The sequence below is a fragment of the Clupea harengus genome, chromosome 22, assembly GCF_900700415.2.
Source record: "Clupea harengus chromosome 22, Ch_v2.0.2, whole genome shotgun sequence".
NCBI classification, from domain to species: Eukaryota; Metazoa; Chordata; class Actinopteri; order Clupeiformes; family Clupeidae; genus Clupea; species Clupea harengus.
This window is the reverse complement of record NC_045173.1, coordinates 11049736-11074341: the sequence shown is the minus strand read 5'-3', so window position 1 is coordinate 11074341 and position 24606 is coordinate 11049736. Positions and strand designations below refer to the sequence as shown.

The following is a 24606-nucleotide window of genomic DNA, read 5'->3' as shown; positions in this document are numbered from 1 at the left end:
CCCAGCCCAAGTGGCCAGGCTTACTTTGTTCAAAATGTCAACGCATCCCCCTGGGAAAAGACACAAAACAAGGAAACAAAAGACCAAACTAAACCAAAAGACGGGAAAAAAAACCAGAACATGCAAAAATGTTGATGTCGACACTTTTTAAAAGCGCTGTGGGATTTGGCCGCAGCTCCAAAGACAACAGCATATATCATAGCATTCTGGTTTTGGGTTTTTTATCCTCAGCCCTCGCAAAGAAGGGGCACATTTGAGAAGAGCCTATATATTGCAGTTGATATATAGGCTGCAAGAAAACCTTAATGTGAGGGTAGGGATAGGTCAGTAAAAAACATAACACTTTATAATGAAACGGGACCCTCTTCACATTGTACCCAGAGGCCAGGCAAGGCTGCTATACACAGAGGCGTATTTTAGTTTTTACTATTTACATGTTTATTCATTTATTTGGCTAGAAATGTATTTCTGTGGATGTTGCATGCCTTGCTTGTGTGTTTTTCTAATCGGTTATTATAAGTAATAAAACAAACAAGCTGTTTGCAATTAAACCAGTGAGCCAAGTGTCCTTGGGGCAGTTTGTTGCAAACATGAAGCAGCTGAGGAGATGGAGAAATCTCCCTGTGTAAGAGAGAGAGAAAAAAAGTACTGAAAGGGCCGACATGCCTACATCTCTCTCTCTCTCGCTCTCGACAATAACCAGGACATGGTGAGCAGTTGTCTTCTGCCTGACATTACATAGGAATGTGGGAAGCATGACTTTCATCAGGAAAGGTATGTATAGCACTCTCTCCTCTGTCACTCATAGGTGTGATCTGCACCTGCAAAAAAGCACACCGAAAAGTGCTAGCGTTGGGTCAGATGCTAGTGACTGAGACTGTGAGAGACTGTGGAACCGGAGAGACTGTGACTGAAACAAGGACGACAGACAAAAGAAGAATGTAGGTGAGAGAAGCGATAAAATAAGAGAAGAGAATGAACAGAAAAAAGAGAAGAGGGAACGACTGAATAATAAAATGTTAAAAAGAAATGTGGAGCACCCTCACCTGTGGCAAATTAATACCTATGGTACCCCGTGCTCATAAACCACACATGTCCCTGCCTAAACTACCAAGCCCTTTGACCACATAAAAAAGCCTAGAGATTTGCCAACGGGCACCTGCCAACCACACACATGACTAATGATAAACCACCATGTACTGTGCATCTGGAACACCCTCTCTCTGAAGTGGGTTCAGCACAAAGCTCAACCACTGAAACAAATAACCTCAGGCTTGTTCAACAGTTCCTTTGGTCTCATTAAAAGCAGAAAAAGACAAGCGCTTGACAGGTACAGAATAGACACCCGTGTGTGTGTGTGTGGACTCTGCAGGTCTCAAGCACGGTGTGTGTGACATTATGAAATATGGGTTTAGCTGTTTACCCCCTCAGGATTTGCAAGGTTCCATAAGACACATCATATAAAAAATGAACACTGGAGTTGAGTTGTCACTTAGAATTTATCTACCAGGTCTGTTTCGTTTCCTGCCCTGCCTTGAGAGACACCCAAGTTATTTCACAGACAGCTATACAACCCGCTAATTCCACACATACACAATAGGCCTTTTGGACACTGGCGACAAGCAACAAGTGTGTTTACTGGGAGCACACCAGCAACTGCCATCATGGAGATGAACCAGCGGAAAGAAGCCGCTGAGCGCCACCGGCCTCCTCTTAATTACATTGCAATGCACTTTGAGGGGATGCAAATCTGTGACCGCCCCCATTTACTCATTACAGGGGCAGCCGCTGTCCTTCAGCCTGCGCGCACTGCTCCTGTGGGCCCCTGTGTTTGGCTGCCATTAACGCAAATGCAGTTTGCCTGGCTGTGCCACCTCACAGGCGGCCAGATCAAATTAACGGCTGCTGTTGTTGGTCTTTGGCTGGGGGACGGGGGGGCTGGGGGGAGGGGAGGGTGGTGCTGAGAGCCTGTGGGCGATAGAGGTCAACACTGTGCACCTTAAAAGCTCAGCATGGGAACACAAACATGCAAGCACACAGGATAGCCAGCATACCTGCTACACACACCATTATGTGCACTAGTCTACATCTACCTGTGTTAGGGAATTGAAAGCTAAAACATGACTGAGTTAGTTACAGTCTTCACCAGTTTACTTTTCATGAACAGAGTTAAAAGGTAATTTTTTCTGAGCATTCTGAGGAGCAGTATAATAATAATTCTGAGGAGCAGTTTTAATTTTAAACTACATTATCCTTATTTTGATTCCAGATTCTTTAGTGGTTTTATTGGTGGTTGCAAATGAAATACTGAAACATGTTACTTATATATAATTTATGTAAATTCATGTTGTTTCATTTGAGCTTTGTGGAAAGACTTCTGCAGCAAGCTGACTTAAGGGAATCATTTATCAGCACACATACACACACACACACACACACACATGCACACACACACACACACACGCACACGCACACCAGCCCCCCCATACCTCTTTCCACCCACACACCTGATGTAGTGTGGCAGCACCATAGGCGTCATCTACTGATACCATCCGCTGAACCAGCAGAGAGATGGAGGCAGTAAGATGGAGGGATAGATAAAGAGAGGGAAGAAGGGAGGATAGGGAGTGGAGAGAGAGAGGGAGAGTGGGGAAGGGGGTGAAAGAAAGAGGAATAAGCAAGCACAATCTGGTCTTCTAATACAGATTAATTAACACAGTGCCATGACTGCACAGTGTGTGCTGAAGTGTGAGGGGGCGAGGTGTGTGTGTGTGTGTGTGTGTGTGTGTGTGTGTGTGTGTGTGTGTGTTACGTGTGTGAGACATTCGCACACGTATGCACATGCCTCTCGACTCTCTCCTCTCTGGTTGCCTCCTTAATGCAAAAAGATACATATACATCTGGAGTCTCCATTGCAATGCAACATTGCACTGATGACAGACATGAAGGAACTCACAATGTAATGTTTCCTGTTTCATTTGGTGAGGATGTGAGCGAATAATTACTGGAAAAATGCACATGTTTTGCATAAAGTCATAAATAACGAATTAAATAAACAAACACTCAAACATCTAGCCGTCAACCATTACGCTCTAGAACTTTTTCTATTTCTAATTCTTTTTAGAATAGTTTTTCTGCTTACTTACTCCAGGGATGTACCGCATGAAAATCATACGTGGTAAAGTACCCAAAGGATTGTGCACAACAACGAAACAATCCCAAGCTGGGTTGAGTGAAGGTCGTCCTGAGCCCCAACCGTCTGTGGCAGCTGTTTGACATCAGGCTTAGCGTCCAAAGGACAGGCTCACCAAACATGTTTGCTCAAAGCAGCAGAGTGCTAAGTCAATGGCTGCCAATGCAGCCCTGCTTCAGAGGTCATCGCTGCATTATGATTGTGCAATCACTTTAATCAATTCCTCGAAATATATATTAAAGGTCGCCAAATACGGTGACCGACGGCAACATAATTAAGAGAGCACTGCAAAATGACCAGCTTCTCTGGTTTCACTGTTTATAGATATGTGAACATTTTTGTTGTATTCTATAAACTACTGACAACATTTCTCCAATATTCCAAATAGATTCCATATACCAATAAATAGTCATTTAGATAATTTATTTGCAGAAAATAATAACTGGTCAAAATAACAAAAATGAGTTTTCAGACCTTGAATAATCGAAAGAAAACAAGTCAATATTTGATGGAATAACCCTGATTTTAACTGTAGGGGTCCTTCAGCAAGGCTGGAGTCAGGCAGATTCGCCTTTGTGAAAGACACACAAATCTAGCCATGTAAAAAGTTATTCTGGAAGAAAACTTGCTTCCTTCTGCTCTGACAATGTTTTCCAACTGTGAGGACTGGTTTTATCCAACAGGATACCGCCCCATGCCACAGAGCCAGGTCAACCGAGGTGTGGATGGAGGACCACCAGATGAAGACCCTGTCATGGCCAGCCTAATCTCCAGATATGGACCCCACTGAAAACCTCTGGGATGTGATCAAGAGGAAGATGGATGGTCACATGCCATCAAACAAAGCTGAGCCACTTGTGTTTTTGCGCCAGGTCTCCCAACAGCAGTGTGAAAGCCTGGTGGAGAGTGTGCCAAGACGCTTTAAAGCTGTGATTTAAAGTCAGGGTATATTGATTTCTGAACGCTTCCTAGGGTTAAAACATTAGTGTTGTGTGAATATGAACATTTCTTTGTTTGCCTTATTCGTGGTCTGAAAACATTGCATCTTTTTGTTATTTTGACCAGTTTTCTGCAAATAAATGACCATATTTAATTTGGAAGAAATGTTGTCAGTAGTTTATAGAAAAAAAAACACAGCTAAAATAGTAAAACCAGAGAAACTAATACATTTGTAGTGCTAATTTTTCCAGTGCTACATTTGGGTAATTATTTTGATGAATGCATTATTAGCAGAATATGACTATGACTCACACTATTAGCTCAAAAACACAGTAGAGTGATTGAATCTCTTTCTGAATAATGTTGATAATGATGTAATTTCACATAAAACAAAATAAACAAAAGAGATCTGATGTGCAATGAATGCCACTGTGTCCCAGGCAACGAGATGGGAAAATTATATTTTCCTCTGTCCTGAGACAGTACTTTGTTTTCAAAGCAACGGCGAGGTTCAAAGTTGGCTTTGACCAAATGGCCGTGGGTAAACGTGAAAAGCATATCCATGCAATGACACAAGGGAAATGCTGTCCTCCAGCTGTACTATATAAGGCCAGGAAGGCTGCCATTCAACTGTGACGAAGGCCGTATATACCCATATGTGCCACGTATCATTTCAGAGATGGGGGAAGGAGGGTGAGAGGAGAGAAAGAGAGGGAAAAAACACAGGAGAAAGAAAAGGAGAGCGCTTTTTTATTTCCTTAACAAAATGTTTTGTAAGTCTCTCTCTCTTTCTTCTCTTTCATTAGGAGGATGGGGAACTTCAGGGTTGGATCGATGTTTTCATTTTTCAAGTGCTTGCATCCATTAGACAGACGAAATTCATCCATCAAGCAAATTCCTTTCTGGTTAGGCCCGTCACTTTAACAAGTACCCAGCTCAATATGCAGGATGTATTACACTCGATTTCAATACGTTTTATTATTTCTTTGAAGTCTCTCTCTCTATCTCTCTCTCTCTCTCTCTCTCTCTCTCTCTCTCTCTTTCTTTATCTCTGCCTCAGATAACCAGTTCTAACTATAAACAATACTAGTCCATGCAAGTTGCATGACAGTTGCAATTTAATTTTGCATGACATAAAAAAAAAAACTTTAATTACTTATTCATGCCACAAATAAAGTCAGCATCATGACCCCCTACACTCAGGACGCATAATATCACATTATGATTTGCAGTATTTGTGCTGTATTTTAATAAGGTCCTGAGAAGTCCTCCTGACAAAAAGGTAAAGTGATGGCAGCAGGGGAAGTTGCATTCCTGCTGTAAGTGCTCATAAAGCTATGGGGAAAGCGCACATAAGTTACAGTTTCCAGAGGTTTCATCTGAGCCATTAGAGCTCCCCGCTCCCTCCGCTCGGCTGTGCCGCCCTCGCGATGCCTAATCCAAACAAACTGGAGGGGGGACAGCTCCATTACATTTCCTCCAGGTACATACACGCAACTCAGCTCAGAGCACACACACACACACACACACAGAAACACAAGCCCCTTCCATAATAATAATTTAAAAAAAAAACAGACCTGACCAGAACAGAAAATTTGATGCATGTGTCTAATTTTGAAAAGCTCTTAACGCCATTGTACCCTTTAGAGAGCTACAAAAATATTTATCATCTGATTAAAATCACTGTTAATCAATTATTTCTACATTTCCAGGTCAACAAATACCGGCACAATAAGAGGAGAATCAATTCCGGGCGGAAGGGAAGGTTAGAGGCTGCGCTGGCGTAACACCTGGTGGTAATTGCCCTGAGTGTGTTTATGATCGGCTGGATACGCGGGTCATTAAAAAACAATAATCAGATAGGCCCTCTCCTGTGGCTTTGCTGTCAGCAGGAGAACACCCCCCCCTTCTGCTAACTCCCCCGTCCCGCCGTGGTACCGATTCAGAGGAGTCTTAAAGAGGTTAGCGGGGTCCGGTCACACTGGTCACAAAGCCGAAGCCCGGAGGAATGTTGAACCACCTCCAAAAGCGCAGAGGAGAGGAGTGGAGAGGAGAGGACAGAAAACAGAGAAGGGGGAGAGAGGTGGGAGGCAGCCACTAAGCCAGTGGTATGAATGGCATAAGCGAGCAAAAAAAGAATAAAGAAAAGAAGAATAGGCTCACCTAAACTAGAGTAACAAGTCAACGTCACCTCTCTGTGAACCTTTGGCTGTCTTGTTGTGGGGCCAGCGGAGTTCGTGTTTGTACCTCCCTTTTTATTTACTGCACACTTCATAAAATATGAATAGCGAACAAGATACCCTTCGCTATTTTAAAAGAGAAACACACACACACTCCCACACACACAAACTCACACAAGCGCACAGGAGGAGGTCTACAATATCTGCACATGTTTGGCACATGGGTGAACCAGCACTATGAGGAACCTCTAACCCAGAAGGGAAACAATTAAAGGAAAACATCAAAGTACCTCTCTGCCCTTTGTCCTCAACAATGTGGAGCACAACAATTACTTTCGTTATAAGACCTCATCATATTTAAATATAGCAACACCCGACGTATACACCACGGCACGAACCACTCGCAATTCTTTGCAAGTTGCATCAACTGAGTTAATTAGCAACAGCCCGAGTCAAACCCAATACAAAAGACACCTGCAGAAATAAATAATAAAAATCATCAGAAAGGCATTCACTACCTTATTCTCTCCAAGTCCAATAAATATTACAGCATGCTTGTCATCCAGGCCAGAGTTGAGTTCAGGTCCATGGGTAACAGTGACAACTCAAAGTGAATCTCAGCAGATGAACAAGCGCAGGTGTGCTTGCCTCCGGAGGTGGGTGTCATGTTTTACCAGGTAGAATGGGTAGAACGGGTCACATGGTTGCCTCAGACACCTACCCTGAAATACCCACACTCCCCCACCCCCCCAAACTCCCTACGCAAACACTCGTCACACAAGGGCCAATCCCCTTTTGGAGCAGAAAGGAGAAAATTGCCAAATGAAGGTGAGCGGCGCAAAAGGCAGTGGGTGGCTGACGAGTCTATCATGCGGAGCTGAGCAAGAGCAGACAAAAAGGAAAATAAATAAATAAATAAATAAATAAATCCCCACATCAATAAATCAAAGCCTGCAGAACGGTGTGTAAAAACACATAAATAAAGAGGCACAAACACACCTACATACAAACAATGCACACCTCCAGATATGTCAATATTAATTAAGATCAGCATGGGGACGCTGAACAACAGTTAATGTTTGGAGACAAACAAATAGCAATCCCAAAGCCTCAGTAAGAGAACACATTATGACTGAGGGAAGTTAAGTGCAAATGGGGAAAAGGGTGAAAGACTGTACTTGTTCATGTGTGTGTTTGTGTGTGTGTGTGTGTGTGTGTGTGGTGTGTGTGTGTGTGTGGTGTGTGGTGCATGCATTTTTACAGCTGGAAATCATTATAAGAACCTGTGTCGGTTCCTGGATGTGTGTTTATTTAACCAACTGAAACCAATTAACACACATGAATGGCAGTCTGCATGGATATACAACGCCCCTCCACTGACCAGAGCTGTGAGACGTGCGCTGAGCCGTCATATCAGCATGACATCATGTGTGTTCCGCTGCATACATCATTTCTCGCAGATGCAGGAAGTATGTGCCTGAACGTGTGTGTGTGTGTGTGTGTGTGTGTGTGTGTGTGTGTGTGTGTGTGTGTGTGTGTGTGTGTGTGTGTGTGTGTGTGTGTGTGTGAGGAGTTTCAGCCATGGTAGGATGAGCAGCAAAAGGACACATAGGTCGCACAGCTGCTGAAACATCCAGCCCAGGGCACACATACTAAAAAACAAACACACACACACACACACACACACACACACACACACACACACACACACACACACACACACACACACACACACACACACACACACACACACACACAGTTGAAGACCACATACACAGCCTGAGCAATACATTTATCATCTCTTTAACACAATTTTGCTCTGTCTCTTACATTGTTTAATGTTACTGACAATTCACATCAAGTTAACCTTATTTTTTACACGAGGCTGGTGACATTTATATAGAACTGTGCCACTTGTGTTGTACTCTAACTCTCTTGTGTCTGTCAATGAAATATACATGTATATGGTATACATGCAGTGTGCATACTGACAGTCTTCTGAATAAACACGCACCATATGCGAAAATCATGACTGACAAAACGGCTGAATTGACTGCTAACAACCCAACCCTGTTTCCAAACAAACAAGTTAGACTAACACATTCTCACAGCACAAAGCGCATATTATTAACACCTGATTTGACTGCAACGGGAAACAGTGTGATGGTAACTGGTAACTTTGTTGTCACTTGTCAGTGTATTAAACCAATTCATAGCCATATTTTCACACACACACACACACACACACACACACACACACACACACACACACACACCTCGCAGCAATCTTTCATCTTTGCAGTGCCACAAGATGGAGTTGGGCTAGTCGGGAAAATCCTCCATCTTCCCTCTTCCTTTTCACACCCAACAGAACTAACAGAGCTCACACCATCTTTGTCTTTCGCCTTTGGTCACAAAGTTACAATCCCAGAAAACCATACGCTTCCAACTAACACAATGTATCCATCCAACTCCCCCCCACCCCACCCTTTCCACACACACACACACACACACACATACGGTTGGAAAGCCACGCTTTGCTTTGCGGCTGTAAAAGTGTTGCTGGCCCAGGTTTTTTTTTTTGTTGTTTTGCCGAGAAACCACATGGTTGGTATATCACACTCCACCAGTAAAGCGCCTATGTGAAGCTAAGTATTTTTAGATGTTGACATAATGGCACCCTTCAGAGCTTGGCCAGGGGAGGTGGGCATGAATTTTTCATCGAGGTTCATGAGGAAAGGTAATTTACCGCTCTCTGGTTTGAGAGAGGGAGAGAAAAAGAGAGAGGGACAGAGAGAAACAGTGAGACTACATACAAATTTAATTTACCCCCCCCCCCCCAAAAAAAAAACTCTGTTAAGCCATACACTTAAATCCTTGATTATCAGTGTGTATCAGGTTTTGTGTGTGTGAACGTCTGTGTGTGTGTGTGTGTGTATGTGTGTGTGTGTGTGTGTGTGTGTGTGTGTGTGTGTGTGTGTGTGTGTGTGTAAGTGAATGCACCCTCCTGTGTGTATTTAATCTCCTTTGAAGTATTCCATGCCATATCTTTCCTTACATTTTAGAAAGGTTCGCCATGGGTTGAAATTGCAAAAATCAAAATAAAAGGCTTGTAATCAGCAAGAGATTGGGTGTCAGGGAGAGACAGGGGGGGGGGACACCATAGCCGACAGCAAAAGAGGGGTACCGCAAGGGCCAACATTTCCATCATAATCACAATCACCACCACATTCTGAAAGCATTGCATCAGCCTTACATTCGTTTCTCAGATACGCCGCCACATCACGAGTGTTTTAGCAGGTGTGTGCGCTAGGTTGGGGTAGCAGAGATGGGGTGCGTCATCGGCAGGGGGTCACTCAAGCTAAATAACACACTAGTCCCCCCACCCCAGTACACACACATACACTCCCCAGCTGTCTTTCATTACAGGCTGCATGCCCCTATCATAAGGGGTCCCATAGGCTTGCCACTAGGATGCTGAAAAGCCGTAAACAAAAAACTGTAAACATGGTTCACCTTTGACCCTGGCGAGCAAGAGCCACTATCTGTAACGTTGCGCTCAGCGATGGCCCTCACACGAGCGTGTGAACATGGCACACACATCGGAGTGAACATCACAGAGCTGCTAGGCAGCGGCACCAATGGGCTTGTGCATTCAAGTCGATGAGCTTTGACTGGTGTGTGCTGTAGCGAGAGGGTGAGTGAGAGAGACAGAGAGAGTGACAGAGAACGAGAGAGAGAGAGAGAGAGAGAGAGAGAGAGAGAGAGAGAGAGAGAGAGAGAGAGAAAGAGACTTGCTACTTGCATGATTGAGCGTTCTCTGAAAAGTTACATGCTATCCTGAGCCCAGTGTGGTGGAGCAGAGGATCCCTGCAGCATGAGTCACGCACTCCATTTAACAAGCTGGTGCTTTTGCCTACGACCACCACCAAAAGAACAACTACAAAATCCGAATTAGCCAAGGCAGTTCGTCGCCACTCAGCGGGATAATCAGCAGCCAACAGTAACAGATGACACACATATCTTCTTTCGATCTAAAACGCTAAAAACCTGGCAGCCATCCCTCGTGTAAAAGACTAGAATACAACTGCTCTTAAAAAAAAAATCAAAAAAGTTTAATTGAAATCAGTGATTTTTTTTTCTCTTCCTGGCATGGGTCAATAGTAATTGCTGGTGAATAATCAGGCAGGCCAGACACATTGCGGCTCAAGAGGGTTCCACAACACATACGGATGGGTCCACATGTAATCATGTCTGTCATGTACATGTCTGTTTGTCAAATGGCACAGAGTGAAAGCCATTAAAGACACAACGGTCCCTCGTCCTCCTCAATTCACTTACATCTGCCTCCAGTCTCATGGTATCATAACGAGGGGGCGCACAGCACAGCACCTTATCAACGTCACCACGGTAACAAATGATGGCCCTCTTCATTAGGGCCGTGGCTCGGAACGCACCCGTTCCCTAAATCCCCCCCCTCCCCCCAACCCGCAAGGACTGTCAAAGGGGTCCAGAGGAAAAAAAAAATCATTGCATCTTTTCAGCAAACAAATGATACTTCAGGGCTCTAAAATGTCCCTATCAATCACCCGTCAGCTAATGTGAAATAATAAAATCTGATTTTTTTTCTTTCGATTTTTTTTCTGAGTGTGTGTGTGTCTCTGTGTGTGTGTATGTGTGTGTGCGTGTATGAAGGGGGGTGTAGAGCCCTTAGAGCAAAGCAAGAGGGAGAAATGGATTACTTGCAAGTGCACTCCGAATGAATCCATCCTTTTCCCACAGAACACCCCACCACCCGGCCCTGAGCCCGCAATATCTCCCACAGCCCATCTGTAACTCTGCTCACAGACATTCATCTGAATTAGGAGGGGTGTTTCATAAAGATAATGCCTGCCCAGAAAACCATTACACATCTCATGCTCATTACAAATGACACATCTCACCTCACTATTCAATGTTTGGAGAGGGAAGTAAGAAAAAAAAATGCAAATAATAAAAAACATTTTCGGCAGAGTGGGTGGTTTTTGTGACAGGCGAAGTGAGCTTGCATACTTCCCACCATTGTGGAGAATGCATCCTGTCAGTGGCTCTGACTGTGACTTCAGATCTGTGTGACTCTCTAAGCCTGTGTATAGGTAGTTGCCCTCCTCCACCCATGCACAGACACAGACACACACACACACACGACTTACTTATTAAAAAGCAGAGAAATAAAAATCAAACATAAATCAAACAGTCACAGAAATAGTTGTGCACATAGTCACATAGTTATGTGGCTGAAAGAGGGATTTCTACGGCTGTTCTGAAAACCAGAGAGCAGATAAGTAATTTTAGGCACATGGGGAGAGAAGAAATGTAATCATGTAAATAAATGGGAGCTGTTTTCCCAGTCTAATAATAGGTTATGTGTTTGCTCTCTCTCTCTCTCTCTCTTACTCGCCCTTTTCCCTCTGTGAAGGTTTCTTTTGCCACATAGCCTACCTGCATTGCCTTGTATAAGCCTATACTGTGATGTTTAAACAAAAAGCCCATTTAGGATGATCCAGGAATCTTTCACCAAGTTCTATCTCCCGTCTCGGTTTTCAGCGCAATTACAGAACATGTAGATACCTCGGCTCCATATCCCTCAGCTACGATGTATGGACTGTTATGTGAGCCCTGCTCATGTGTGTGCCTGTGTGTGCGTGTGTGTGTGTGTGTGTGTGTGTGTGTGTGTGTGTGTGTGTGTGTGTGTGTGGGTTATCTCAGAAAGAGGGTACAGTATGGCATACCATGTCACATTTTGTTCATATAATCAGGGGGGCATTGTTCAGGTGTAGGGCCACCTGACCATCTCCTTCAGACACCTTTCGGAATTTGGCCATGGCAGGATCACATCACCCTTTCCCCCATTTTAAAATAATATAAGTTTCATTCATACTTTGCTCATTAGCTCTTCCCTAACTGGATGGTGAAACATATTTACAGATTTAGGATTATGTTTATACCACAAAACTAGCTGGAACAGGCATAACAGCACACACACACATACTTTACTTACTACATACTACATAATACTATAAAATGACAAATTAATCTGTACCACAAATCATTTAAACTAAACCCAACAGTAGGTTATTTAAATTCAGTGACATTTTGGTTAAATACAGTAATTGGTGCTATGGCGAAATCATTTTTTTATTTATGTCTTATTTTCTACATCATTTAATTCATTCAGTCTGTGGGAAACCATACATTCGGGACGCTGGAATATGTGTAGCGCCATAAGTAGTGAATGCGGGATGTAGAGTACGATAGTCTTGGAAAGGTTTCAAAGCATTTTCAGAAAAAAAAATCCCCAATCTGATACCGGGCACGCTGAGCCCAGCTGAAGCACCGCATTACGAATCCATGTAATCTGTGAGCGAGAGAACAAGTGAACCGACTGTTGGCGCTCTGTCCTCCTTATCAAAGACGGGGACGTCACTGCTTTATACGAGATCTTGTTCAAACAGAATTATTTCAAATACCAAAGCTGAAAATGATTAGGCATTCTCTCGAGGGTCCCGAGATTCCCATCAAATGTTAGTAGTGACAGTTTTAAGGTAACAGCGAAGGATTCAACGGCCATGCCAAAGCACATGCATCCGTCGCGTTTACAGTCAGCATAAAATGCAATCTTGTACAGTTACGCGATTTCGTGCGGATTGTTTCTGTTAAGAAAACACAAAGCACTGTTGAGCCAACTAAATGTTAGTTGTTCTTGTCACCTTCAACTTCAGAGTAGACATACGCATGTCGCCCAGATCTACTTGCCGTTTCACCTTAAATTGTTCCATTCAGTTTATAGGTTTAACGCTCGAGTAAGGTGCCACGAGCATGCTAAATTAGGTTACAATAAAGTAAGTACCTACGACAATAACTCCAATGATTACAAATACGGGTTGATTGCACTTGTAATTTATAAAATATAAAACTGGGGGGGGGGGGGGGGGGTCCGAAGAAGGAACCCAGCAAGTTGCTCTCTCTGTAAATAAACATTTGTATACCCCCGCAGACATATTTCACTTATACTTTAAACGTTTGAATTATTGCGTGTATGCATATCGTTTAGGGCATATTCAATTATTACATTATCTCTTGTACCCCTTCTGTAAAAGCGCACAGTTTCATAATGATATTTAAAAGAATGGCTTTCACAATACAAACAGTAAAATGTACATGTTCATTTCAAAATCATTGCATATTTGCATCTAAAGCAGGGGCCTAATTAGGAGGAATTGTGTTTTATCGCTGTCGGTGAACAGCAAATACAGGTCTTTGCTGAAGGTAATCTATCCCAGCCACAGCTAGAGCATTTAAAGACGTTACCTGCTGAAGCACCGCTTAGCATCCTATTGTCCTGAGACGGTGGTAAAACTTCGCCAAACGATGCTCCAACTTCTGAGAATGCTTCGTTGTTTCTTAATGAAAGAGTCGAACTGCGAAACAATTCTCCTTCAAATGCGCTCCGACTCCGGCTAGAGAAAAGGAGAGACAGAGAGAGACGATGGTCCCATACACTCTAAAACCGAGTCAATGTGACAGTGATGTTGACAAGCAATTTTTGGGCACAAGCTTGCCTTCGTCGACGTCCGCTGACAGAGGACAGTGCAGGGAAAGCCGAAAAATCCCAAGCGAAGGATCTCAAAGTGACAAGCACACATGTGTAAGTGCCAAGGACCCTACCAACCACAGGCGAGCTGAAACACGGGGAGATCGAGTTTCGGCACAGTCCGCGCGGAGACTCGCAGACTAGAAACTGAAAAGCCAGTTCCGTATGGCAAAATACACGGCACCGAACATTTCTATGTATTGTCACGAAAGGCGGTATGTTGGTTTTCAATACATGAACACGTCCGGAATATTTATTTATATAATCGGACAGCAGGCAAGAGATTCGGGGATTCTCCCCCTTTGCAGTGACTGATGTAGAGCGCCAGTGTTTCCCCCGCTGCGTCCAATCACTATGTCTATCACGCCGCTTTATCGGTAATAATTTAAGGGTCATCCATGTCTACGCCATAGCTAAATGAACTAAACGGAAGACGTCTGTTGGTTTGGGATTAGAAAATAAATTAAATCATTCAGGACTTCAGTAATTCTATTCACGTGTGAACATATAGTCTATATCGGCTGTACTGCCGATACAGTATTCATTTACTGTTAATTTACTGTTGATGGTAGTAGGTGGTAATACATAGCTAACATGTGTTGTTATTCAGTCTTAATAACCACAACAACAGTAACAGGCATAATAACAGGTGGTATGTGTTCAGATTAAGACAATAAATGTAACCCTCAAGACAAAGTGAGTATTCCTTGAAATGTTATGATATATATGAATAGTATGAATAGTATGAAATGGAAAATAGTGTACTGAGTATTTCATATCTTTAAGCTATACTCAGATGACCAAGGGCACATGTTTGCTGTAATATCCTGAAATTGTTGAGAGCTGGAAAATACCATATAGCTAAAACTGGTGAACAAAATGTAGTTTGCAGTCTTATAATCAAATGTAATGTAACATTTATATATTATACAATTGATACAATCTTCTCTGAATGCTATAGGATTTCAGAATGATTTTATCATTAGTAATCCACTGTGTTTTGCGAAACCTTCAAACAACACATAAACTAGAAATACTGAAGCACCAAAGGTGTATTATGTATTACTGTTATTGGATTGAACCATAGAAGACAATGAAGAACAATAAAGAAATTGGGAAAAAACATCTCAATAAGTAATTGCAAGAAAAAAGCTCATTGTCAGGGTTATTTTTCAGAGACAAATATTGATTATTCCTCACCTCAATCTAAGAGATGAATGTTAATGTTAATCATCTTAATCTAAGAACGTTAACATTGAGATGTCTGGTTGTTATTGCTACTGCAGGAAATCTTAAAGTTGTCAGGTGTACAGAAAAAGAAAAAAAAACAATCTAAAGATCCTGGGAATCTCTTACACACAAAGGTAATGCAATGGGACCCTGTTACTTTCTACAACAATGACCCCAATTTTAACAAGCTTCATTTCCCCTTGCCCCAAAGCTTGACCTTCAATTGAACACTTGTACATTTGAAAGGGACAGAAGTGCTCTCCAGTAAGACACTCAGTGTTGGGGTCTCACTGCTGGAGAGCACGACACCAACTCAAACCAATTGCTTCTTGTTGCTATGGAAGACTTCTATAATCATGCCATGTGAGATGAACTAAGGATTTTACCGTTAGAATTTATTTGTGTGTGTGTGTATGAGAACATTATTTGACTTTGTTGGGCGCTGTGGATTATAGCATGCCTTTTTCACATTTCACTTATCATTTCCACTTTTATGACATATATATATACACACACACACATCCCTACATTTTTTTAGAAATTATTTAAGCGCAGTGCTTAATAAATGTAGCAAGATCCATCCAAGTTCCACGCTTAGATTTGTCTGGTAGAAAAGAAGCCAATGTATTTTTAATAGCTAGTGTTAACGGCCTACAGAGTGAAACTACATGGAAATAGCATGACAGCAGAATCCGGGCCATTCAGGCTAAGCCCGGCACAGTGCCTTTGGGAATGTGACAGAATAGTTAGTTTCTCACAGCAGGGGACTTCATCTAAACAGTCTCTGGATAAGAGATCATAGAGTTAAATGTTTGATTCAGAGATTTTATTTATTTATACCGATGTTGGATTTAAAAAGAAAACCTCATTAGACTGAAAATAAGAGGGTTCCAAGACTGGTGCATTCATTATAAAGTACTGAGAGGTTTGCATTACCTCTGTTATTACTGTTACTACAAAGACTGCTACCATCCTTGTTTATCAAAAGCTTTATACAAACTAATGTGATGACCATTGCAACCAATGTGATTGCTACTACCATTACCGCCATCAGAATTATTACTACTGCTACGAGTAGTACCACCAGCACAGCTCCTACTTGGAACCCCACTACTGCTGCCTTACTGCTGCTGCTGCTATGGCTACAACCTTATGTTCTAATGCTAATGTTCTAACACTACCAATATAGTACTATTTTAAAGACTACTTCATCCCTGCTGAAAGTATTTCTGTACAGTAGAATACCCAATACATTATGGAAACGTTATTATCATATCCAATATCGCACACAGGGCCTTAATCATTCTGGGATTAAATGTGCATTACAGTATATACACATTTCCTAAGAGGCTCCCATGATTACACAACATTTTAAATGGTGAATTTTGAAACCATTACCAGTAATTTACAAATGGGTAAGATTGTGCATAATAATATTGAAGGGATAACATTGCTTGGCAAAGCCCACCACAGTCCTGTCCAGATTCAACTTCAGAGCTCATTTTCCATAACAGAACTGTAAACGTTCACCCTCTGAGGTATTCCAATTATCTAAATCAAACCATGATGTGCTCTCCAGCCAGGGATACAAAAGGCGGAAGACTATGTGACATGAGAAGGCAATGGATGGGATCAAGTCCGGCGAAGAGGTGTGAATGAGCCAATACTGACATGCTAAGATGTCCAGCGTGGAATTGTTCTCTCTCAACCCCCACCCCCCTTCCCCCTTTGCCCTCCCTTTTTTCCTTTCATTCCTTTCTTTCCTCCTTTCTCTTTGCTGTTTAGTGGGCCCCTGTGGCCTGTCTGGGAGATGGACAGGCTCGGGCACGGGCTGGACAGGACTCCTTGGGCTGCCCTCTGGGAGCTGAGTAGACTTGCTATGACAATCCAAGAGATAGATGGATAGAAAGAGGAAGAGAGAGAGGGGAGGGCACTCTCCATGCATGACTAAGCGCTGTATCTGTCCTGCTCACACATCTCACTTTTTGTGACTAGTTTCTCCTCACGTCCCTCAGCGCGGTGTGTATCGGCTCAAGGTGTGTGATGGGTAGCCCTGCGAGTTAGCGATTTTCAGACAGTGCACAGTGACGCTGGAAATACAACCATCTGGCTACAGCTCAGGGGTGGGTTTCCAGAAGCATTCTTAACGCTACATCATTTCTAAGTTATACCTTAAGCTGTACCTTAACTTCTCAAGGTGTTTCCCAGAACGTCCATAGATAACGTATACTGAAGAGATCCTTTGGTAAGGTTGGTCTGGACCATTATTAGCTATCACTTAACAGTTTTTGAGCCTAAAAATGTTGTGTTAGTGTCTGGATGTATGCACAGACTGCAATGTACAACCAAGATATGTGTTAAAATACATTTTGTGCTTCATTAAATAAAAAGATAAAACACACAAATGAATTAGCTGTTCATTTTTAATCCCTTGCTAATACAAATCTATGAGTAACATTTAGCATACAGGTGTCCTTATTTGGGAACTTTTTTATTTTGATCAGTGCACTCCAATCTGAGTCATGCCCATCATACTCATTTTACACATGCTCAAACCTACATGAATGACAACAATCGATGCCAGAAACATGGATTCACCCCCTTAAGGTATATGTAGGAAGGTTTCTCTGAGGGGAACTCTTACAACTTTAGTAAAGTATACCTTTCAAGTCTTCATAAAACGCTAAGAGAAACCGTTATTGGGAAACCCATCCGAGACATACACACAGATGCGTATGCACTAGGGCTGTCAACAAATATTCTATATTCGAATATATATTCGAATAGTTGTTAAAAACATAATTTCGAATGTGAAATTTAATATTCGAATGTAAAAAAAAAAAACACACACAACAGCGGCACGACTGTCTGCTTTGCGGGTGGGCACGCGCCTGAGGTCAGGGGCAGGTCACAGGAGTCGTACTGTCTGGCACAGCGTCACTGCTCAAGATGGCAGAAAGTACAGAACCCAGCTTGACCGCAGCAGAGAAAGTGATTGTAACCCCCAAAAATCTAAAGAGTGATGTCTGGAAATATTTCGGATTTTGGTCAGTTGATGGTAAACTTGTTGAGCCTACAGCTAAAGTAGTGTGTAAGCTAGAGCTAGCTTACCATTCAACAACTAGCTACTTGAGGCTACATCTCCAAAATGTGCACCCAAGTGAATATGGCATAATATGTGGAACTTCAGCGAAACAGCCACGCCTGGATAGATATTTTGTGCCGTCCGCCACAAGTTCGTTGTCTGCGGCACAAAAGGTTCTTTGTTGTCACATTTCTCGGAATTGTGTGCCTCATTTTATTTAACGTTAACAGAAACATTACTAGTGTGGGCTAGTCGCTACTGTACTGACTGTATATTGCATGAATAAAATAGACTAGATAGGCTACAACAGCTTCATGCACTGGTTTGATTATTTGCCGTTTCATGACAAGGAAAAGTTCCATGTTTACCACAGCACAGCTCGCTCGGAGCGTTCAATGCCGGTTCTATACTGTAAAACTTCAATTAATGTTAATAATATTTGTTTCAATCACTGAATGAAGCCTTCCATATTTGGGACAAGAATCGCGACCTTAAATTGCTTGCACAAAACTCTTTTCATCACTCAGCATTTATTTATTGTTGTCGTTCATTTAAACCGCTATGCGCAGAGAGCGCAACGGTGCGGGAGAGAGAGAGAGAGAGAGAGAAAGAAAGAGTGCTTGTGTGCGAGCGAGAGGCCAAGGTCTGCGGTCTTGGCCATTAGTTAATTTACTTATTTTTGTGTAGGTAATATGTTGTTAAATATGTTTAAAATTAAATAAATTACCTATACAAGTAGTTATGTCTCGTTGTATTGATTTGGCCTGTTATTGATGTGCCTAATGCACAACCAGAAATTCGAATATGTTTGAATATATGTGTTTTTTTAAAGGGAATATTCAAACGTCATTTTTTAGCAATTTTGACAGCCCTAGTATGCACACAGACACAAAAACACACACACATTTTATCTTCCTCTCTCTCTCTCTCTCTCTCTCTCTGACACACACACATACACACACACACACACAGACACATTCTCTCTCTCTCTCTCTCTCTCTCTCTCTCTCTCTCACACACACACACACAATGCACCTAATAACACGCAAATATATCACCCAGCATCCTATTTATTTACATCAAATACAGCAGTGTCTTCATGACATATGTAGTGCGTGAAAGTATGAAACTGTTGGTAGAACACTGGAAGGCAGTGAACCTGCAGCAACCTCTCCACTCTCTCTCTCTCTCTCTCTCTCTCACTTTCTCTCTCACTCTCTCTCTCCCTCTGACACACACACATTATCTCTATCTCTCTCTCTCTCTCTCTCTCTCCCTCTGACACACACACATTATCTCTATCTCTTTCTCTCTCCCTCTGACACACACATTATCTCTATCTATCTCTCTCTCTCCCTCTGACACACACACATTATCTCTCTCTATCTCTCACACACACAAACACACACACCTCTCTCCAAAGAAGCATCTTCCACATGAGTGGTGAGATGTTAGGACAAGTCAATGTCATTGGTGTCTGCAGTTATGTGTGCATATGTGTGTGTGTGTGTGTGTGTCTGTGTGTGTGTGTGTGTGTGTGTGTGTGTGTGTGTGTGTATGTGTGTGTGTGTGTGTGTGTGTACTTACACGCTTCTTCACACTCCACAAGCGGCAAGATCCCCATATCCCACTCTAACACACAGCAACTAGGGCAGGCAAGTGGAAACCAGGAGAGCAGTCAGTCAGGCTAATAACTCTACATGAGACCTCACACTTGCTCAAATGCGTGTGTGTGTGTGTGTGTGTGTGTGTGTGTGTGTGTGTGTGTGTGTGTGTGTGTGTGAACATGTGGGAATATGTGCACATTCAAGGACAATCCCTGCATCACATATTCGCACACGTATGTGATAGAATCCTTTAGACTTTAAGACAAACGCACAGAAACATGATTCTATTAAGGATTAAATCACATCATATGTAAGGTTCTCGTACCCACAATAAGATGAACACATATAGCGTATGCTACTATGGACACATGCGGCGAGTCCACTTTCATCACGAGGCACAAAAGGAACCCTCATGAATGAATTCATATGGTGCGATAACAAAGCACAGGGCTGTGGCGCTGGCTTTAGTAGGCACCGCCATGAATACATGCGCTTGATTCCATGAGCTCAGTCACTCTGACATCACGCCATGTTTCGCAGCGGACCTCACCTCAGAGGAACAGTACACGGCATCACCACATTGTGCCTCACCCTCAGCTCAGCTGGCCTGCAAGGGCCGTTCCTAGTCATGTCTGTCCGTCGCTAATTTTGGATTCAGTTTGCCTTTTCTGTCCCTTTATTTCCTTCTTTCTTTCTTTCTTTCCTCTGTTCATATTTCATTCCATCCATCCATTTGTATTTCTTCCACAGTCCAACATTTCAACAAAATAGTCCAAGTGCCTCAGTGTGTCATGCTCTGTGAATGCCTCCCCATATGTTGTGGCCTCAAAAAATAGAACGACGGATAAAGCTTTTCTCAGTGATATTGTGTGAAATTCACCTTCTCACACATTGATTTTGTTTTTATTTTCTTTTTTTAACCATCAACTGAATATTTGTGAGATGCCTTCTTAATGCATTGTCTTGATGTCCTAGAACCACACACACTCATACACAATGGCAACATGCAGGAATGTAGGTCTAGGAAGGTATTTATGTTCCATATCGAATTTGATAAAGTGACTGAATGTTTAAACTTGTGGGATGGCAATACAACAGCAAGGAAGAAGAAGTGGCTGATGACTTCGAGTAGTCCTTGGCTCTAATAAAACCACATGCTCATGACAGCCTATGAGTGATAGGAGAGGTTCAGCCAAGGTACATGTGGGTTTGGCATCGTTTGACATCAATGACATTCCTTTTCTGTGTGTCATGCTTTATGCTTGACACACTTTCTACTGGCTTGACAGTTTAGTAACTTATACACCCACACAGTTCTCCCTATCTCCCTTTCTATCTGTCTCTCAACCTAGCACATATTTGGCACGTATACACACGCTCACACATATACACGCACACACATACACACATATTTAACATTGTAGTTTTTTTTTTTTCATTATTTCACACATGTACAGGCACACACATTAATCTGTATATTTAGAGATTCTACCAGGTGTATGTAAACACACACAAACATGCCATTTTAGAGAGACCAGAGTCTCTCTCCCACAAACACACTCAAAATAATAATACACACACCCAACTTAAAACAACATCAACAAAAACATCTCCCACCCAGCAGTCACACACCGCCCTGTAGATAACCATCATGTCCTCCCAACACAAACAGTGGGCTGTCCCGTAGCGCCAGCACTGCCACATTACAGGACACAGGAAATGAAAGAGTTCTGGAGAAGTGTCTGACCCCCCACCCCCATGCCCCCGCTCAAAAAAATGATTCCTCCACCCCCTCCCTTAGACTAAACACAGGAAGCCAAAACAGGAAGTGCATCTCTCCAAAGATACACTCATCACACACTTGCCCACACACACATACCACAGAGCCTCAAAATAAGGGCAGCGTTCCACCTGGCTGGCTGGGCCTTTGGAGATTTGACATGGAGATATCCCCGAATGGCAAATTACCCCTCAATTACAGCTGAAGAGCTATTATACTCTCTCCCGAGAGTGTCAGAAAGTAAAACAAAAACAGACCGTGGGAAAAGAACTTGCTCTGCACACACAAAAACACACCTGACTGCAAAACCCAGGATCCATTCCAGAGAAAACAATGTGTTTGCATGAATGTATAAATGTCAGTTCATTGCAGATGGATCCATGCATTCATTTATATAGAGGAAATACTTATATATATATAATATAATAATATATATAACGTCTCTTCCTTAGACAACCTCCCAGGGTCAGTACCTAACAATGGCAACACATAAACTACACCGCTTTCAAAAACACCCGCAGCTCATAAAAACTTTAGAGAAAGAAACGTTGATCTTTCTTCCATTTCCTTCGCCACTGGTTGCCTTTATAATTGCCATGTGCTATGTGGGCAGGCGTTATTACTAAAAGCCATGAAGTCACTCTGGACAACCAAGATCTTGGGCAGGCTACAGGAGCCAACAGGAACAAGGCTTTTATTCTTGTATTGTGTTGGGTCATAGTGACGCAAACTATTTTATTCTTGTATTGTGTTTGGGTCATAGTGACCCGAACTATTTTATTCTTGTATTGTGTTTGGGTCATAGTGACCCGAACTATTTCATTCATGTATTGTGTTTGGGTCATACTTACCCAAACTATTTTCAAATATTGCAAAATGATAGAAGTCGTTCCACACCACAAGCTCTTTTTAGCTTTCTAAAATTACCCTGAAAAAAATCAGTTTGAGTGTACCGGCCGTGAAAATTATGTTTGTGTCAATATAACCCAAAGTAACTTCTGATGTAGAACAAGCTATATGAGCTGCTCAGTCTCAATCAGTGTACTATACACTATCCAGCCCTTTCCCTCACACTCACAATTACCTGCTAGATCAACCATTTCCAGAAATCTAATTTAGCTTACTAGCAATGCACTATATCCATGTTTTTCACTGATTTTCCCAATTTCACACAATTTTTTGACTTATCATTTGTTTTTTAGATATGTTTAGACCGCAGCACTTGGAAACCTGACCCAGCCTCTCTGGTGATGGTGACTGCACATAGTTGTTAGCTACTGAAATATAATCTTTGACATTTCCTCCAAAAATCACTCTCCCTTGTTTACTAATATCGAAGCGAATGTTACAGACCTTTCACCTTTATTTTATTTCGGCTCTAAACTATTTTGAACATTGAAATAGTATAATTGCTTAATTCAAAAGGTGGCGCTATAGATTGGATTCATGACAAGATGTTTTCATTTCATAAATATCACAATCTTAACTGTCTAAAATCAATATTAGTGCTATTTTGGGGGACTGAATCATAGTTTGACCTTTGTTCACAACATTTGCAATACATGTGGTCTTCGGGGGGCCCTAGAGAGAGACAAAATCTGACTTTGTAAACACCTATTTGATAAAATTTAAATTTAATTGTAAAACTTTGTCAAATTGTAATGCTGATCTTAAATATTTAGGTGAGCTATAAGATAAATGGAATCTCGGGTCATAATGACCCAAGGGTAATAGGTGTTCTTTTTTCTTGCACAATAGGAGGGTTAAAAAGAGTATACATTGCGCATTGTCATACTGTTCGTGTGTCTGTGTGTGTGTGTGTGTGTGTGTGTGTGTGTGTGTGTGTCGTGCATGTTTTTGTATGTGTTTGAACATGTTCACATGTTTCGGCCTAAGCTGTGTAACCAGACACAGGTACACGGCTTGGGTGATGTCATCCCCCCACCGTGGCTGTCTGCTGTCTGAAGCTGCAGGGATAAGCCTTCCACAGAAACGGAGCCTTCATAACGTCACACATGGTCCTTTACTAATGGCCCGTCTATTTGCCACTCGCAGTACAATTAGGCTCCAGGGCTTTGGGCTGTTTCCATGGCTGAGCCAGATACATGGGGGGTGCCCCAAGGCTAAGGCTGACCCCTGACAGCACTTAGACGGCATTTCGCAAGAAGTGTAATCTTATACAGAACAGGGTTGGTCATCTTTCGAGAACACGGGCCAAGTCTGCATTACAGTTTTTATTTGGAGCCCCTCAACGTACCATTGATTTTCACTCAAGTCCATGATTCAACCATTCTGTCAAAGAGCCCGGCATGCCAGACTTCACACATGTTAACTGCTTTCACTTGTCACATACGGTCATCTTGAACAGGAAGTGTGTTCCACGGTCGAGCTGTGAATAAGTGACAAGCCAGATTATTTGCCAAAGGTTTATGTGTAAAAAGAGGAAAAGCTGGTGGAAAAACTGCTTTTTAATATTAAACATATGAGTACAGCTGGGGAAAATTACTGTCATGGACTTTCTACATTAATTTATCAAATATTTTATAGAATTAATCTTGATTTTGTTGATTTGGACTTTTGATTGTTATTATTGTTGTTATTATTATTATTATTATTATAATTAATAATAATACTACATTAATTATCTACAAATGATAATGATAATACATATTATTAATTTGATAATTTGTTGCACTTGCACTATGAATGCCAGACACAAGTCACAAGTCTGCAACACTGAATAGAAATACTGACAGAATAAATGTGAAGGACAATCAGGAGTCCAGATGGTGCATGGGCTCCATCCTTCAGCGTCAGACAAAATGCAAAATAAAATGCATCCTGCAAATAAAAATGTGTAAACCGACAGCACTTATGCAGCTGAGGAATGCAGTTCATTTTAAAAGGCTCACATACGGCCGGGTGTCTGGGGACAAGCTGCTTACAGGGCTGTTTTCTG

The 24606-nt window shown here is 42.1% G+C and overlaps 1 protein-coding gene across 9 annotated transcripts in view; it reads right to left on the bottom strand.

Annotated features, from left to right (window-relative positions):
* The window catches only part of tenm3 (teneurin transmembrane protein 3), a 478631-nt gene that overhangs the window by 247769 nt on the left and 206256 nt on the right, over positions 1-24606 (bottom strand). For all 9 annotated transcript variants that reach the window (XM_031560115.2, XM_042703120.1, XM_042703121.1 and 6 more), the window contains exon 6: positions 13663-13811. The gene's annotated coding sequence lies outside the window, so the exon portion shown is untranslated. The remainder of the gene's footprint in view (positions 1-13662; positions 13812-24606) is intronic.